Here is a 17,458-nt window from a genome sequence, read left to right as displayed (position 1 = left end):
CCGTGCTTTTGCACGTGTGTGCAAAAGGCAATTCTAGGTCTTGTGGCATATTTTGTTTAAACTATCCCCAATTTAATGGAATTGCTACCCTCTGCATGCACAGTGCCATCACATGTGCAGTGCACTCTTCCATCACATGTACAGCTGATTCTCAAGCTCTTGCACACTAATGAGATGCTATTGAGCCCATACTACTACACTGTCTGAGCCAAGGACTACATGCTTTCTGGTAAGTTTTGATTACAATACTGGGTGGGGTGAATATATTTTATATAACATACATTATTTTTTGTTAACTAGTAGCCTACAGAAAAGTGTGTTTAAATAATTTCTAACTTGTTAACAATTTCTAATAGCTCGTTTTTGCTACCATGTGGGTTTTAGCTTGCTTGAGTCTGCTAACTGAGGTGTGTTAATTCACCTGTTTCCATACATGTTTCATTTTAAAACATTTATCTTACAAAGGAGTTGTTTAATCTAACTGCTTAACTATGTATCTGTACATGGAATTGTATTTATTTTTTACTAATTGTATTTATAATCTTTACAGGAAAATGCCACAGGCACTATCTGATGTGTAGAGATATTTCACTGCAGCTAATGTAGGAGGAAAAGCTGTGTACATTTGCAAATACTGTGCCAAATCATATGTGAAGAATGCAACAAAGATGCAGAATCATCTGGCCAAGTGCATAAAGTTTCCTCGGGGCTCACAACAAGCAACCTCTAACAAATGTCCCTCTACTTCTATTCGAGGTAAAAATGATGAATCAGACACCTTATCGATAGCAACAGCTCATGGTCCTCCTGGAATCAGAAGTTTCTTTGACTCAATGGAGGAACGTAGTCAGAGAAATGCTGATGAATGTCTTGCTCGAGCTGTGTATGCAACTGGGTCACCTCTGATGCTCACAGGCAATGTGTATTGGAAGAGATTTCTGAATGTTCTTCGCCCAGCATACACCCCTCCAACCAGACATGCTTTATCTACTAATTTGCTGGATGCAGAGCTCAAAAGAGTTCAAGTGAAGGTCAAGCAAATTATAGAGAAAGCAGACTGTATTGCAGTCATCTCTGATGGGTGGTCGAATGTTTGTGGGCCAAGAATAATTAACGACATCATCTCCACCCCTCAACCAGTATTCTACAAGAGCACAGACACAAGGGACAACAGACACACCGGTCTCTACATTGCAAAAGATATGAAGGCAGTCATCAATGACCTTGGACCACAGAAGGTATTTGCATTGGTGACAGACAATGCTACGAACTTGAAGGCTGATTGGTCTAAAGTGGAGAGGTCCTACCCTCACATCACACCCATTGGCTGTGCTGCTCATGCATTGAATCTCCTCCTCAAGGACATCATGGCACTGAAAACAATGGATACACTCTACAAGAGAGCCAAGAAAATGGTTAGATATGTGAAGTGTGATCAAGTTATAGCAGCAATTTACCTCACCAAACAAAGTGAGAAGAATAAGGGCACCACATTGAAGCTGCTCAGCAACACCCATTGGAATGGTGTTGTCATCATGTTTGACAGTCTCCTGGAGGGGAAGGAGTCTCTCCAAAAAATGGCCATATCACAGTCTGCCGATATGGACAGCCCCATCAAGAGGATCGGTCTGGCAAAGTACACTTCCAAGCAAGGGCTTTGGGATGGAAATGCAATATGGCAGTCGTGCCATCATATCTCATCAGCCACCTGGTGGAAGGGACTTTGTGGATCTGAGGCTCTTTCCCCTGTTGCCTCCATCATCCTCCAAATCCCACCAACATCAGCCGCCTCAGAGCGCAACTAGTCCTTGTTTGGGAACACACACCAAAGCATGCTACAGGCTGACCAATACAAGGGTTGAAAAAGTGGTGTCCATCTGGGCAAATGTGAGTTTTTTTAAGCCTGACAAACAAGCCATCCTCAACAAGGTTGAAAGGTGACAGTGAAGATGAGGCCTCAGAGTCTGATGTTCAAGAGGTGGAGATTGAGGAGGTCCAGGGAGAAGACATGGAAGCCTGCGAGGAAGACAAGCAAAGCTTTTTACAGATGTATGTCGAAAATGTTTTTGGGAGATATGATGGATCATTGGGGATCATTCAATTTTCCCTTTTGATGTTCAGTGAAATCATCCCATGTCAACTAATTTAATTAAAGTTCAATTCGTAACTAAATCGTTTTTTATTTCTATTGGTAGGATTTTATAATTTGCAATTATGTCTACTTATGATAAGGTAAAAGGTTTATGTTTCTGTCTCCATATGATATGGTAAAAGGTTTATGTTTCTGTCTCCATATGATATGGTAAAAGGTTTATGTTTCTGTCTCCATATGATATGGTAACTATATCCAATGCAATAAACATCTACATTTAAATGGTATTAATATTGATTTGCATATATTTCCGTTAATTCCCATATATTCCGTTAATTCCCACGGAAAGTTTCCACCTCTGAATATTCCCCAAAATGTGCAACCCTATGTGTGTTCCAGTCTGTGTGTTTTGACCACAACAATGGCCTGTTTCTCTTGCTCTGTGTTCCTGCAGCAGTGGTTTGAGATCATGGGAAAGGCATGAGGCTGTAACATTGTGTGTGTGTGTTCCTCTTTACTCTAGATGCTAGCTTATAGTCCCTGTGGTCTGCCTGGCTGGCTTCAGAACAGTTTATAGCTCTCCCCTTTTCTGTTTACTGGGGACCTTTTTATAGGAGAAAACACACTAAATTACTCACTGACTCAGACTCTGAAACCTGAACTGAACTTTCACTCTGCAGGAATTTAGTAGAGGAGGCCTAGAAGGAAAGAACAACGCAGAGCTTCCTCCTTCTACTGTTGTCTACATCCTAACTTTCTTCTCTAGGTTAACTAAGTCTCTCTCTCCCTTTCACTCTGTATCCGTCTTTTCATCCCATTTACAGGGAGTAACCAAGAAAACATTTTGGAGCAACAACTTCCGATCTGCACTGGAAAACTGAGTTTTGTTGTGTGAGTAAGTACTCCTGCTTATCCCAGGTCTCTCTCCTCCCTCTCTGCCCCTCCCCCAGACCTCTACTTCTTCCATGTGAAGTAGTGTTACTGAGATTTCCCAGTGACGAATTAACTGTAGAATGTGTTAAACCACCTTTTGACTTACATGTAAGATACCAAACCAAAGGTTCTATTGTTAGTGTTTGAATGTCATATTCTGCTCTGTCCCGTCTTGTTTTGCTATGATGTCTTGTTACTTAGATTTCCCAGAGCAGAATGTTACTAGGAGAACCCCACAAAGATAATTTAGTTCCCTGTCCCGTCTTGTTTTGCTATGATGTCTTGTTACTTAGCTTTCCCAGAGCAGAATGTTACTAGGAGAACCCCACAAAGATAATTGAGTTCCCTGTCCTGTCTTGTTTTGCTATGATGTCTTGTAATGTATTTTAAAGGTGGATGGTTTTGCCTTTGAGACAAATGTGATTGGGATGGAGCGGGCTGGGTGCCATCTTGGCTTCTTTAATGAAAGGGGTGGGGTGATAGGCTGTAGAGTAATTGGGATCGCTGTAGCTGAAACCACAGTGGAAAGCAAAGCAGTGCTGGATTAACCTTGATGAATTTGAGAACACTTAACTCATGTGGAAGATGTTAGCATGACGTTATGAAAAGGTTGTGTGCATGCGTGCATCTTCTCTCTCTCTGTTTGTGTGTTTTTTATTGCTGTGCCCTTACACCATGGTGTTGTTTCAGTGACTCAGAAGAGGGCTGTAATTACCACAGGCCATTGCTAAATCTCCCTGACCACTTGGGCGGTTCACTCTAAAGCACAGACAGACAGACCCTCATTCTGCTGATCTCAACCTGACTCGACTTTTTACCACCCTCAGGAGAATGGCAGACACGTAGTCAGTCAGGCACTTCTCAATGTTTTCTCAATTTCTATGGAAGTAGTCTTAAGTACTATTAGCCTGGTCCCAGATCTGTTTGTGCTTAATTGTCAACTCCTATGGTAGTTGTCATGTTTTGCAATACAATAACCTCAGGCGTTGGCAAGACAGCACAAACGCATCAGGGACCAGGCTACAAAATAACCCATGTATTATGTGAGAACTGCATTGTGTAGTAGTTATGTTTACTGACTGATGAAGCCATGAACTATCAAACCATTGTTGGCTTAACCTAATCAGCAATGGCACAACAAGGCATCACAAATGGTGATACTTGATCATATAAATCTTATCAAACTCATTACACCATCACACTTCTATGTTTAACATCCATTTTCCTAGATGGATTGTTTCTTCATGTTTCAATTTCTCATTACAATGACCTGATCACAAAGGTCAGTGTTTCACACTCTCCTAGATCATTAGTAAGAGCAAAACTTAACATTAAAGTTGGAACCTCCGTGTCTGCCAGCTTTTCTCTTCTCTCGGCTCCTCTCCTCTGTTCTTAAATAAAATCAAGTCACACATTTCATACAAAAAAAGTCCTTCCCATAAAATTATAAAGTGAGAAAGATAAAATAAAAAAACAAATCAGGTTTGGGGTCAATTCCATTTCAATTTAGAAAGTAAATAAAATTCAAATTCCTAATGTTCCACATTGAAAAGCATTGAAGAGAATTGTAATTGTAATTTCAGTGTACTTCCTGAATTGACTGGAAGTTAAATGACTCTGAACACTGCTTTTCCTCTCCTTTCTTCTCTCCTCTCTTCCCTCTCCTCCCCTTCCCTCTCCTCCCTCTCTACCCTCCCCAGCTTACCTCTCAGCCCCCCCCCCACTACTGTTCTCCCTCTCCTGTCCTCCCCTCATGTCCAACCCAAGGAGCTGGATACATGGCGGTAATCTGCAGGAAGGGATGGAATGTGCTTATCACTTCCTTCTCAACATTGTCTGTACATTTTATTGTGCAGTTGCTGTTCATGTTTTGTCTTATGTTCAACTATATTATTCCATTTGAATTAAGGCAGCTCTTGATACCCAAATAATTCAGTAGGAGTTAAAAGAAACTGCCATAGCACATTCGGTGTGGTCCTAACCTATTGCTACTATAGGAGCATTGCTCTCTGGCCACACCTGCTTATTATATAAGGGTGAACAGGCCTTAGTTACCAAAAGTTAAGCCTCTGATTACACTGTAATACCCCATGATGTCACCATAGGAGTTTACACTGTTTTCTAGAAGAGAGGGAGAGTGAGTGTGAAAGGTAGCCTGGTCCCAGATGCTGTATTGCCATGGCAACGCCCATAGAAGTTAGCTACAGGACAAACAGATCTGGGACCAGTCTAAGTGAGAGGTGGGTGTTGTAGTGAAATGGGTTGTTTCAAGAGAGCGGGGCATGTTTGCAGGTTTTCTGCATTAGAGACCCGGCCCATTTCTCAAATGGCATCCCATTTCCTACATAGGGCACTTATTTTGACCAGAGCCCTATAGGCCAATATATAGGGAATAGGGTGCCATTTGGGACGCAAACTCAGCCTGTTTCCCTTGTAGCGCCGTGGCCATTTAGTAAATTGGAGCCAGGTGGCCACAATTTTAAAGGAAATCGTAAACGCATGCAGCACACACAGACAATTGTCACTGTTTGTGTTCCTCAACCCCTCTAATCAGAACCAAGCAAGCAACCGATGACCACTCTCTTACTATTTCTCTCTCTCTCTCTCGTTCTCTCCATCCAGTCTGATCAACAGGATCAAACCAGGCATCATCAAGAGGGTGAACAGACTCTCCACACCGATTGCTGGACTGGTGAGTGCCATTCGCATCCTTCATATTCAAAGCAGAGCTAGGTCAAAGACCTATGTAAAATACTTTCAAGCACTTAATTTAATTTGAAGCCAATGGAATAGTCCCAGAAGTCGAAACGCCAAGCTAAATCAAGTTCAGCTCAAATACTTTCAAAAACATAAAATACTGACAGCTTAAAAAATATACTTCAAGTATTTGTCATATACAGTGCCTTCGGAAAGTATTCAGACCTCTTGACTTTTTCCACATTCTGTTACGTTACAGCCTTACACTAATATTGATTGAGTAGATATAGAGTTGAAGTCGGAAGTTTACATACACCTTAGCCAAATACATTTAAACTCAGTTTTTCACAATTCTTGACATTTAATCCGAGTAAATATTTCCTGTTTTAGGTCAGTTAGGATCACCACTTTATTTTAAGAATGTGAAATGTCAGAATAATAGTATAGAGAATGATTTATTTCAGCTTTTATTTCTTTCGTCACATTACCAGTGGGTCAGAAGTTTACATTCACTCAATTAGTATTTGGTAACTTGGGTCAAATGTTTCGGGTAGCCTTCCACAAGCTTCCCACAATAAGTTGGGTGAATTTTGGCCCATTCCTCCTGACAGAGCTGGTGTAACTGAGTCAGGTTTGTAGGCCTCCTTGCTCGCACACACTTTTTCAGTTCTGTCCACAATTGTTCTATGGGATTGAGGTCAGGGCTTTGTGATGGCCACTCCAATACCTTGACTTTGTATTCCTCAAGCCATTTTGCCACAACTTTGGAAGTATGCTTGGGGTCATCGTCCATTTGGAAGACCCATTTGTGACCAAGCTTTAACGTCCGGACCAATGTCTTGAGATGTTGCTTCAATATATCCACATAATTTTCCTGCCTCATGATGCCATCTATTTTGTGAAGTGCACCAGTCCCTCCTGCAGCAAAGCACCCCCACAACATGATGCTGTCACACCGTCCTTCACGGTTGGGATGGTATTCTTCAGCTTGCAAGCCTCCCCCTTTTTCCTCCAAACATAACGATGGTCATTATGGCCAAACAGTTCTATTTTTGTTTCATCAGACCAGAGGACATTTCTCCAAAAAGTACGATATTTGTCCCCATGTGCAGTTGCAAACCGTAGTCTGGTTTTTTTTATGGCGGTTTTGGAGCAGTGGCTTCTACCTTGCTGAGCGGCCTTTTCAGGTTATGTCGATATAGGACTTGTTTTACTGTGGATATAGATATTTTTGTACCTGTTTCCTCCAGCATCTTCACAAGGTACTTTGCTGTTGTTCTGGGATTGATTTGCACTTTTCGCAGCAATGTAGGTTCATCTCTAGGAGACAGAACGCGTCTCCTTCCTGAGCGGTATGACGGCTGCGTGGTCCCATGGTGTTTATACCTGCGTACTATTGTTTGTACAGATGAACGTGGTACCTTCAGGCGTTTGCAAATTGCTCCCAAGGATGATGTCAAGCAAAGAGGCACTGAATTTCAAGGTAGGCCTTGAAATGCATCCACAGGTACACCTCCAATTGACTCAAATGATGTCAATTAGCCTATCAGAAGCTTCTAAAGCCATGACATCATTTTCTGGGATTTTCCAAGCTGTTTAAAGGCACAGTCAACTTAGTGTATGTAAACTTCTGACCCACTGGAATTGTGATACAGTGAATTATAAGTAAAATAATCTGTCTGTAAACAGTTGTTGGAAAAATTACTTGTGTCATGCACAAAGTAGATGTCCTAACCGACTTGCCAAAACCATTGTTTGTTAACAAGACATTTGTGGATTTGTTGAAAAACAAGTTTTAATGACTCAACATAAGTGTATGTAAACTTCCGAACTCAACTGTGTTTTATCTACACACAATACCCCATAATGACAAAGCAAAAAATGTTTTTTAGAAATGTTTGCAAATGTATATAAAAAAACGGAAATATACTGCTCAAAAAAATAAAGGGAACACTTAAACAAAACAATGTAACTCCAAGTCAATCACACTTCTGTGAAATCAAACTGTTCACTTAGGAAGCAACACTGATTGACAATACATTTCACATGCTGTTGTGCAAATGGAATAGACAACAGGTGGAAATTATAGGCAATTAGCAAGACACCCCCAATAAAGGAGTGGTTCTGCACAGACCACTTCTCAGTTCCTATGCTTCCTGGCTGATGTTTTGGTCACTTTTGAATGCTGGCGGTGCTTTCACTCTAGTGGTAGCATGAGACGGAGTCTACAACCCACACAAGTGGCTCAGGTAGTGCAGCTCATCCAGGATGGCACATCAATGCGAGCTGTGGCAAGAAGGTTTGCTGTGTCTGTCAGCGTAGTGTCCAGAGCATGGAGGCGCTACCAGGAGACAGGCCAGTACATCAGGAGACGTGGAGGAGGCCGTAGGAGAGCAACAACCCAGCAGCAGGACCGCTACCACCGCCTTTGTGCAAGGAGGAGCAGGAGGAGCAGTGCCAGAGCCCTGCAAAATGACCTCCAGCAGGCCACAAATGTGCATGTGTCTGCTCAAACGGTCAGAAACAGACTCCATGAGGGTGGTATGAGGGCCCAACGTCCACAGGTGTGGGTTGTGCTTACAGCCCAACACCGTGCAGGACGTTTGGCATTTGCCAGAGAACACCAAGATTGGCAAATTCGCCACTGGCGCCCTGTGCTCTTCACAGATGAAAGCAGGTTCACACTGAGCACGTGACAGACGTGACAGAGTCTGGAGACGCCGTGGACAACGTTCTGCTGCCTGCAACATCCTCCAGCATGACCGGTTTGGCGGTGGGTCAGTCATGGTGTGGGGTGGCATTTCTTTGGGGGGCCGCACAGCCCTCATGTGCTTGCCAGAGGTAGCCTGACTGCCATTAGGTACCGAGATGAGATCCTCAGACCCCTTGTGAGATTATATGCTGGTGCGGTTGGCCCTGGGTTCCTCCTAATGCAAGACAATGCTAGACCTCATGTGGCTGGAGTGTGTCAGCAGTTCCTGCAAGAGGAAGGCATTGATGCTATGGACTGGCCCGCCCGTTCCCCAGACCTGAATCCAATTGAGCACATCTGGGACATCATGTCTCGCTCCATCCACCAACGCCATGTTGCACCACAGACTGTCCAGGAGTTGGCGGATGCTTTAGTCCAGGTCTGGAAGGAGATCCCTCAGGAGACCATCCGCCACCTCATCAGGAACATGCCCAGGCATTGTAGGGAGGTCATACAGGCACCTGGAGGCCACACACACTACTGAGCCTCATTTTGACTTGTTTTAAGGACATTACATCAAAGTTGGATCAGCCTGTAGTGTGGTTTTCCACTTTAATTTTGAGTGTGACTCCAAATCCAGATCTCCATGGGTTGATAAATTGGATTTCCATTGATTATTTTTGTGTGATTTTGTTGGCAGCACATTCAACTATGTAAAGAAAAAAGTATTTAATAAGATTATTTCATTCATTCAGATCTAGGATGTGTTATTTTAGTGTTCCCTTTATCTTTTTGAGCAGTGTACAACATTTACATAAGTATTCAGACCCTTTACTCATTACTTTGTTGAAGCACCTTTGGCAGCAATTACAGCCTTGATTCTTCTTGGGTATGACGCTACAGGCTTGGCACAACTGTATTTGAATAGTTTCTCCCATTCTTCTCTGCAGATCCTCTCAAGCGCTGTCATGGGGAGCTATTTTCAGGGCCCTCAGGAGATGTTTGATCTGATTCAAATCCGGGCTGTGGCTGGGCCACTCAAGGACATTCAGAGACTTGTTCCGAAGCTACTCCTGTGTTGTCTTGGCTGTGTGCTTATGGTTGTTCTCCTGTTTTGAAGTTGAACCTTTGCCCCAGTTTGAGGTCTTGAGCACTCTGGAGCAGGTTTTCATCAAGGATGTCTCTGTGCTTTGCTCCGTTGATCTTTCCCTCGATCCTGACTAGTCTCCAAGTCCCTGCCACTGAAAAACATCCCCACAGCATGATGCTGCCATCACCATGATTCATCGTAGGGATGGTGCCAGGTTTCCTGCAGACGTGACGCTTGGCATTCAGGCCAAAGAGTTCAATCCTGGTTTCAGCAGACCAGAGAATCTTGTTTCTCATGGTCTGAGAGTTGTTTAGGTGCCTTTTGGCAAACTCCAAGTGGGCTCTCATCTATGCCTTTTACTGAGGAGTGGCTTCCGTCTGGCCACTCTACCATATAGGCCTATGGAGTGCTGCAGAGATGGTTGTCCTTCTGGAAGGTTCTCTCATCTCCACAGATGAACTCTGGAGCGCTATGAGTGACAACCGTGTTGTTGGTCACCTCCCTGACCAAGGCCCTTCTCCCCCGATTGTTCTGGCTGGGCCAGCCAGCTCTAGGAAGAGTCTTGGTGGTTCCAAATTTCTTCCATTTAAGAATGATGGTGGCCACTGTGTTCTTGGGGATCATCAATGCTGCAGAAATGTTTTGGTTCCCTTCCCAAGATCTGTGCCTCGACACAATCCTGTCTCGGAGCTCTACGGACGATACCTTCGACCTCATGGCTTGGTTTTTGCTCTGACATGTACTGTCAACTGTGGGACCTTATATAGACAGGTGTGCGCCTTTCCAAATCATGTCCAATCAAATTAATTTACCACAGGTGGACTCCATTCAAGTTGTAGAAACATCTCAATGATGATCAATGGAAACAGGATGCACCTAAGCTCAATTTCATGTCTCATAGCATAGGGTCTAAATATTTATGTAAATAAGGTATTTCTGTTTTCGCTTTGTCATTATGGGTATTGTTTGTAGATTGATGAGGAAAAAACAACTATTTAATCATTTTTAGAATAAGGCTGTAACGTAACTATGTGGAAAACGTCAAGGGGTCCGAATACCGTGTCATTTGAAATGCTTAATTTAATAACACAACAAACTTTAGAATCTAGTCTTTATGTAGCCTATGGCACATTGAGCTACTGCTGCTAAAGATGTCAAGTGATTTTGATATTGTTTACAGTTGCTCACTGTTAATACAGTTCTGAGGACACACAAAGTGATTGTTTTCTTATCAATCTCATTTTCTCTCTATGGATTTAGAGTTTTACATTGAAAGGCATTTTATTTTCATAGCGCATTTAGCCCTTCGGTCAGCCCTGACCGTTTGCATAGTATGCTTCATTTATTGTGTTCTAACAATATCTTGTGTGTTTTTGTTCTTCCTTGTTGTTTTTTTAAAATGTTATTGTTATTAATTACTGCATTGTTGGGGTTAGAGCTTGCAAGAGGCATTTCACTGTACTTGTGCATGTGACATTAAAACTTGAAACTTGACAACGATATGCTATTTACCTCACTAGTGATTAGCCTACAAGTGAGCATCATGTGACATTGAAACTTGACAACGGTATGCTATTTACCCCACTAGTGATTAGCCTACAAGTGAGCATCATGTGATATTGAAACTTGACAACGGTATGCTATTTACCCCACTAGTGATTAGCCTACAAGTGAGCATCAATGGAAGATTCACAGGACCTGACACAGATCAATGCAAAACACTCAACAAAAAACTTTTTGGGGAACAGAATCAATTTTATGATGCTGAACATTATTCTTTCACTGTTGCTGTTAAAACCTCTTACATCTAGACGTTCCGCTAGCGGAACACCTGCTCCAATATCCAATGATAGGCGTGGCGCGAATTACAAATTCCTCAAAAATACAAAAACTTCAATTTTTCAAACATATGACTATTTCACAGCATTTTAAAGACAAGACTCTCCTTTATCTAACCACACTGTCCGATTTCAAAAAGGCTTTACAGCGAAAGCAAAACATTAGATTATGTCAGCAGAGTACCAAGCCAGAAATAATCAGACACCCATTTTTCAAGCTAGCATATAATGTCACAAAAACCCAGAAGACAGCTAAATGCAGCACTAACCTTTGATGATCTTCATCAGATGACACACCTAGGACATTATGTTATACAATACATGCATGTTTTGTTCAATCAAGTTCATATTTATATCAAAAAACTGCTTTTTACATTAGCATGTGACGTTCAGAACTAGCATACCCCCCGCAAACTTCCGGGGAATTTGCTAACAATTTACTAAATTACTCACGATAAACGTTCACAAAAAGCATAACAATTATTTTAAGAATTATAGATACAGAACTCCTCTATGCACTCGATATGTCCAATTTTAAAATAGCTTTTTGGTGAAAGCACATTTTGCAATATTCTAAGTACATAGCCCAGCCATCACGGGCTAGCTATTTAGACACCCGGCAAGTTTAGCCTTCACCAATATCAGATTTACTATTATAAAAGTTTGATTACCTTTTGTTGTCTTCGTCAGAATGCACTCCCAGGACTGCTACTTCAATAACAAATGTTGGTTTGGTCCAAAATAATCCATTGTTATATCCGAATAGCGGCGTTTTGTTCGTGCGTCCCAGACACTATCCGAAATGGTAAATCAGGGTCGTGCGCATGGCGAAATTCGTGACAAAAAAATTCTAAATATTCCATTACCGTACTTCGAAGCATGTCAACCGCTGTTTAAAATCAATTTTTATGCAATTTATCTCGTAAAAAAGCGATAATATTCCGACCGGGAATCTCCTTTTCGGCAAACAGAGGAAAAATCACAAAGACGGGGGCGGCCAGGGCATGCGCCTAATGCCCACAGTCCCTTGATTGGCCACTTGAGAAAGGCGATAATGTGTTTCAGCCTGGGGCTGGGATGACGACATTCTGTTTTTTCCCGGGCTTTGAGCGCCCATGGAAGACATAGGAAGTGTCACGTTAGAGCAGAGATCCTTTGTAAAAGATAGAGATGGAAAAGAAGTTCAAGAAATGGTCAGACAGGCCACTTCCTGTAAAGGAATCTCTCAGGTTTTGACCTGCCATTTGAGTTCTGTTATACTCACAGACACCATTCAAACAGTTTTAGAAACTTTGGAGTGTTTTCTATCCAAAGCCAATAATTATATGCATATTCTAGTTACTGGGCAGGAGTAGTAACCAGATTAAATCGGGTACGTTTTTTATCCAGCCGTGAAAATACTGCCCCCTAGCCATAACAGGTTAACCTAGGCTGATGTTAGCCAACAGCTACCGGAATAGCCCCCTGAAACTGCTCATTGTCTGCTGTTGTGGCATTTTGCATCATTCTGATTGGTCAAGAGTAGAGATAAAAAAATAATAATTTTCGACTATCTAGATTATTCGAATAGTGAAATAATTTCGAATGCCCATCCCTAGGTTACTGTACTTTACATTCAAAAACATTCCGTCACATCAAATATCAGCATTTGACAGTTCATTCTAGTTCAACTGCAATCTCTCTCCCAATGCATTGGGGCTATAGTATGTCTGTGCAGAATGCTTTGGTAAGATCTGAGGAGTTAAGAAGTATTGGAGTCGTGTTGACAGCTGACATGCTTGGAGGTATACTGTAGGTGCTGGGAAGAACTACCTGTCTGCTCCACTAAACTGTCTCCCTACATATTCATCCACACTAATAAGTGTAGTGAAATGGGAGCAGCCTGAAAGACCAGTGGACACATTGGAGCACTCCTTAAATTGTGGGATGCCAGCTGTGCTAAATGCATTGTTCAATCAAAACCGAAACCTGGAAAGGGTGATTGTTGTATCTGCAGTGTGAGAGTACGGGGATTTTTTTTCATCAATGAGTGGAGATTAAACTTAACTAACATTGTCAAACATGCTCATTTTCAGCATGGATGTTTGTTTTTTTTCTTCATTCTAGCATTTCTGGACTTTTTTATTTATTTTTTAAAATAGTGTGAAAAGGGTACAACAAAAACCAGGCAGACATTTCCTAATGGTGGGAAGGAACCTGAATCTGAGGCCACCGTGTCCTGATTAGAAGCATAGAACAAGATCATCACTAAGCTCAGGGCCCTGGGTCTGAATCCCTCCCTGGGCAACTGGGTCCTGGAATTCCTGATGGGCCCGACCACAGGTGGTGAAGGTAGGCAACAACACCTCCTCCACACTGATGTTCAACACGGGGGGCCCCACAGGGGTGTGTGCTCACCCCCCTCCTGTACTCCCTGTTAACTCATGACTGTGTGGCCATACACGTCTCGAACTCAGTCAAGTTTGCTAACGACACAACAGCGGTAGGCCTGATTAACAACAGTGACAAGACAGCCTACCGGGAGGAGGTGAGAGCACTGGTGGAGTGCAGGGTCCTATAAAATCTGCAGAAAATGCAGACGGAATCCAGACATTAAAACATTATTCAACAATATTCAAAAATATATTAAACTTAGTAGGTAATCAACTACACTGAACAAAAATTTAAATTCAACATGTTAAGTGTTGGTCCCATGTTTTATGAGATGAAATAAAAGAACCCAGAAAGGTTCAATATGCACAAAAAGCTTATTACAGTTTGGTGTCATAACTGACTTCAGTGGGAAAATGCTCACTTTGATGGCCACAGGCTTGCTGGAGAAGTGTGCTCTTCGCGGATGAATCCCAGTTTCAAATGTACCGGGCAGATGGCAGACAGTATTATTCTATAATGTAGAAAATAGTCAAAATAACAAAAAACCCTGGAATGAGTAGGTGTCCAAACGTTTGACTGGTACTGTATGTATATACTTTATTATATTCATGGCTCATCATATGTAGCTACACCCCTTTTTTATCCATATACTGTCTATTTTGTCTATACACACCATTCACATAAATATATATATTTATTTATATTCTGGACTCTGACATTGCTCATTCTGATACATTTGTCTTTAATTTCTGGATATTTTTTTACTTTTGGATAAAGTGTGTTGTTTTTGTATTGCAAGATATTGCTGCATTGTTGGAGCTATAAACATAAGCATTTCGCTCCAACTGCGATAACATCTGCAAAATTGTGTACGCGACCAATAAACATTTTATTTGATATGTTTACTTCTTGGCTCACAGGAAACATTTTTAAAAGTCTGGGAACTAGGGATGTGACAATTGTAAAAATAATAATCTTAGTTTAAAAATCATTCACAATTCAGATAATGGTCCTGCTTATGACGGCTAGGGGGCAATGCAGTTCAATCTACCACAGACCTGGCTACCAGACGGCACTTACTGCTGACCCCCACCCACTCAACAACCATGGTAGTTAATGTTGTTTTAGCTTCTCTGGTGTGTGCCTCTACTCCATGTTCTCGGTTGTCATGGGACTTCATGTCCCCCTTCTTATCAATGTGATGGCTCATTGCAGTGATATACAAGTGTGTTCATAGACATCCAACAATCTGTTGTTTATGCTATGTATGGTGTTTGAGAGCTTGCGCTTTGTACTTGCAGGGCAATCATTGTACAATTTCTCCATCCGGGCCATCACGCTTTTTCGACATGGCATCTTGTAGTCTGGTTCTAGATATGCCGTCAGGGCGTTGAAGCCGACATCCTCTACCATTGACAATGGCTGCATATCAACTGGAATAATTTCTGTAATTCAGCACTGTGATTTTCTCACTCCATCCTTTATCGTACTGCTGCTAGCAATGGGTTGGGGCTCACGGTGCCTCCCTTTCAGATGGTTAAGCATTGCACCTGTTCTGCCACTGTAGCTCAATTCCACCTCAAAGTTTGCATTTCCTGACCTTCTCATTTAACTTCTCAAAGTATTGCCATACACGACTTCACTGCTGTTGCGACCCTGTCTCACACTGCCATTTTTCCAACTGTTAATGACGATGACGTGGGGAGCGCTTTATATCCATGCCAAATAATTTGAAAGATTCACATCTCCTCCTAAAAACATTACAGCATTGTTGTGTTAGGTATTTGTTTATTTATTTTGTTCCCTTTATGATGATGATCGGGTCCTGTTAATGGTAACTTTGTAATAACTGCAGTGTGATTTATTTTTTTGGGGGGGGTTTAGGTTACGTTTTTTTCTAAACGTTAACAATCCCAATGTTGTTTAAACGGTCACACCCCTACTGGGAAACAAACGTTTTAAAAGCTTACAAAATACTGCTTTTTATACTCAGGTTCGTCATCCAAACAGCAGCCAAGGGGGTTCGTTGTAATTATGTGCAACTGCTCTGAGGAGGACTGAGAAGAGGCTGATTTTTTTTCCTGGGTTGTGTTCATTAAGCTCTAAACAAGGGATAAAAATGTATTGAAACGGGGACAGACTACCTGGACTCGTCAATAATAAACACACATTTTCGGTAGCAAGCTTTTTAAAACCATAGTGCCCTAATGAACACTACGTCCGGGGGTACCTGGGAACTACTGGGAACTACTCCAAACAAATTGTTTGGCATTAGAACGAACGTGAAGGCTGAAGCAGAAACAGACCGGCATCCAGGCTGGCACCCAAACTAGAGAGCTATGGGTGTAAATAGTCAACAGTAAACACGGTACTTACCAACCAGTGTACTCCCCCAGAACTATGCCTCACTCCACCAGAGCCAGGTTGTTTGGTGCCCATTAAAACAGATGCTGCTGAGGTAATGGGGGATCGGTGGTGATGTTAGTGGTATTTTCCGGTACTTTAGCACAGAGTTAAACAAATACAATCAACATTTACCATCAACAGTCTCTGACTCTTAAACCCTATTCGGACGTTTTACTGGGGGAGGTCGGGTAATGCAATTATGTGCACGAGCACAACACCACATCTGTCATTTTTGTCCTGTCCAAATCTGCCATGTCAGGAATTTTTATGAAGTAGGTGAAGAGCAATTGCAGATACTTACTTGCAGTCTAGTTCGTGCAAGTCTAACAATTATCCCCAGAATGCAACACATTTGGTCACCAACTTGACAAAAGTGATCAATTTGAAAGCGACCATTGATATGAGCAAGATGCAAGACTTTGCTCTCACACGGTCACACAGAGTATCTGCGCATGTGCACCGGTGTGCTTCAAGCTGCTACAACGTGGTAGCTACAGGACCAAAACAGCTAAGTTTAGCCTCACGCTTCAACGCTCCTGGTTATTGCGAAAATTGACCCATTACTACTGTTTACTTCGTGCATCTACATCATCTCGCTGAGTATACCTTTAACCCTAACTTAGCCTATGACTTCACTTATGTATTACTGCCCCACAGTGGCCCAAAAACTATACAACAAGTAAATGGCTCCTAGCCTTCCATGCTAAACTGAAAACTAAACTGATTATTTTTTTAAAATAAATGTAAACTAAAATGAATATAAAAACACAACTATAATAACCTTGCTGGGGAGCATCTGTTTTCTTCAAATAGTTAAAGAGCACTATCGCTCCTTTTTTACAAATAATGAAATGTATGTCTGTTCTCCAGAAATAGTTAGGCCTAAGTATATGCTCTCCACAAGTCATTAAGAAAATGTTTTATCTCTAAAAAAGAGTATAGAGATTGGACAATAGTTGGTATACTCCCATTTTCTCCAAATAACCATCTCCACTCGACAAATTGCTAAGAGTATTAGATGTCTCTTCTCAAGAGTTAATATGATTGAGTTTTATCTTGAGAGGTATACTGTAATGAACTCCCTAAGTTTCTTGAAGAGCAAGTGAGTGGGAAAATATTTTGAGTGTTCTGGTACGTTGAACTTACATGCAGTGCCTATGGAAAGTATTCAGACCCCTTGACTTTTTCCACATTTTGTTACGCTGCAGCCTTATTCTAAAATTAAAAAAACCCGGAAATATCACATTTATATAAGTATTCAGCCCTTTACTCAGTACTTTTGTTGAAGCATCTTTGGCAGCCTCGAGTCTTCTTGGGTATGACACCACAAGCTTGGC

At 41.8% G+C, this 17,458-nt stretch overlaps 1 protein-coding gene across 1 annotated transcript in view; it reads left to right on the top strand.

Annotated features, from left to right (window-relative positions):
• The first annotated feature begins 2,620 nt into the window (after window positions 1–2,620).
• Window positions 2,621–17,458, top strand: part of LOC106581618 (LIM domain only protein 7) — a 115,588-nt gene continuing 100,750 nt past the window's right edge. Inside the window, exons 1-2 of the mRNA XM_014163755.2 lie at window positions 2,621–2,987; window positions 5,648–5,717. The gene's annotated coding sequence lies outside the window, so the exon portion shown is untranslated. The remainder of the gene's footprint in view (window positions 2,988–5,647; window positions 5,718–17,458) is intronic.

This window comes from Salmo salar, chromosome ssa21 (assembly GCF_905237065.1).
Source record: "Salmo salar chromosome ssa21, Ssal_v3.1, whole genome shotgun sequence".
NCBI lineage: Eukaryota > Metazoa > Chordata > Actinopteri > Salmoniformes > Salmonidae > Salmo > Salmo salar.
Note: the sequence above shows the minus strand (reverse complement) of the source record. Positions and strands in the feature narration are given on the sequence as shown.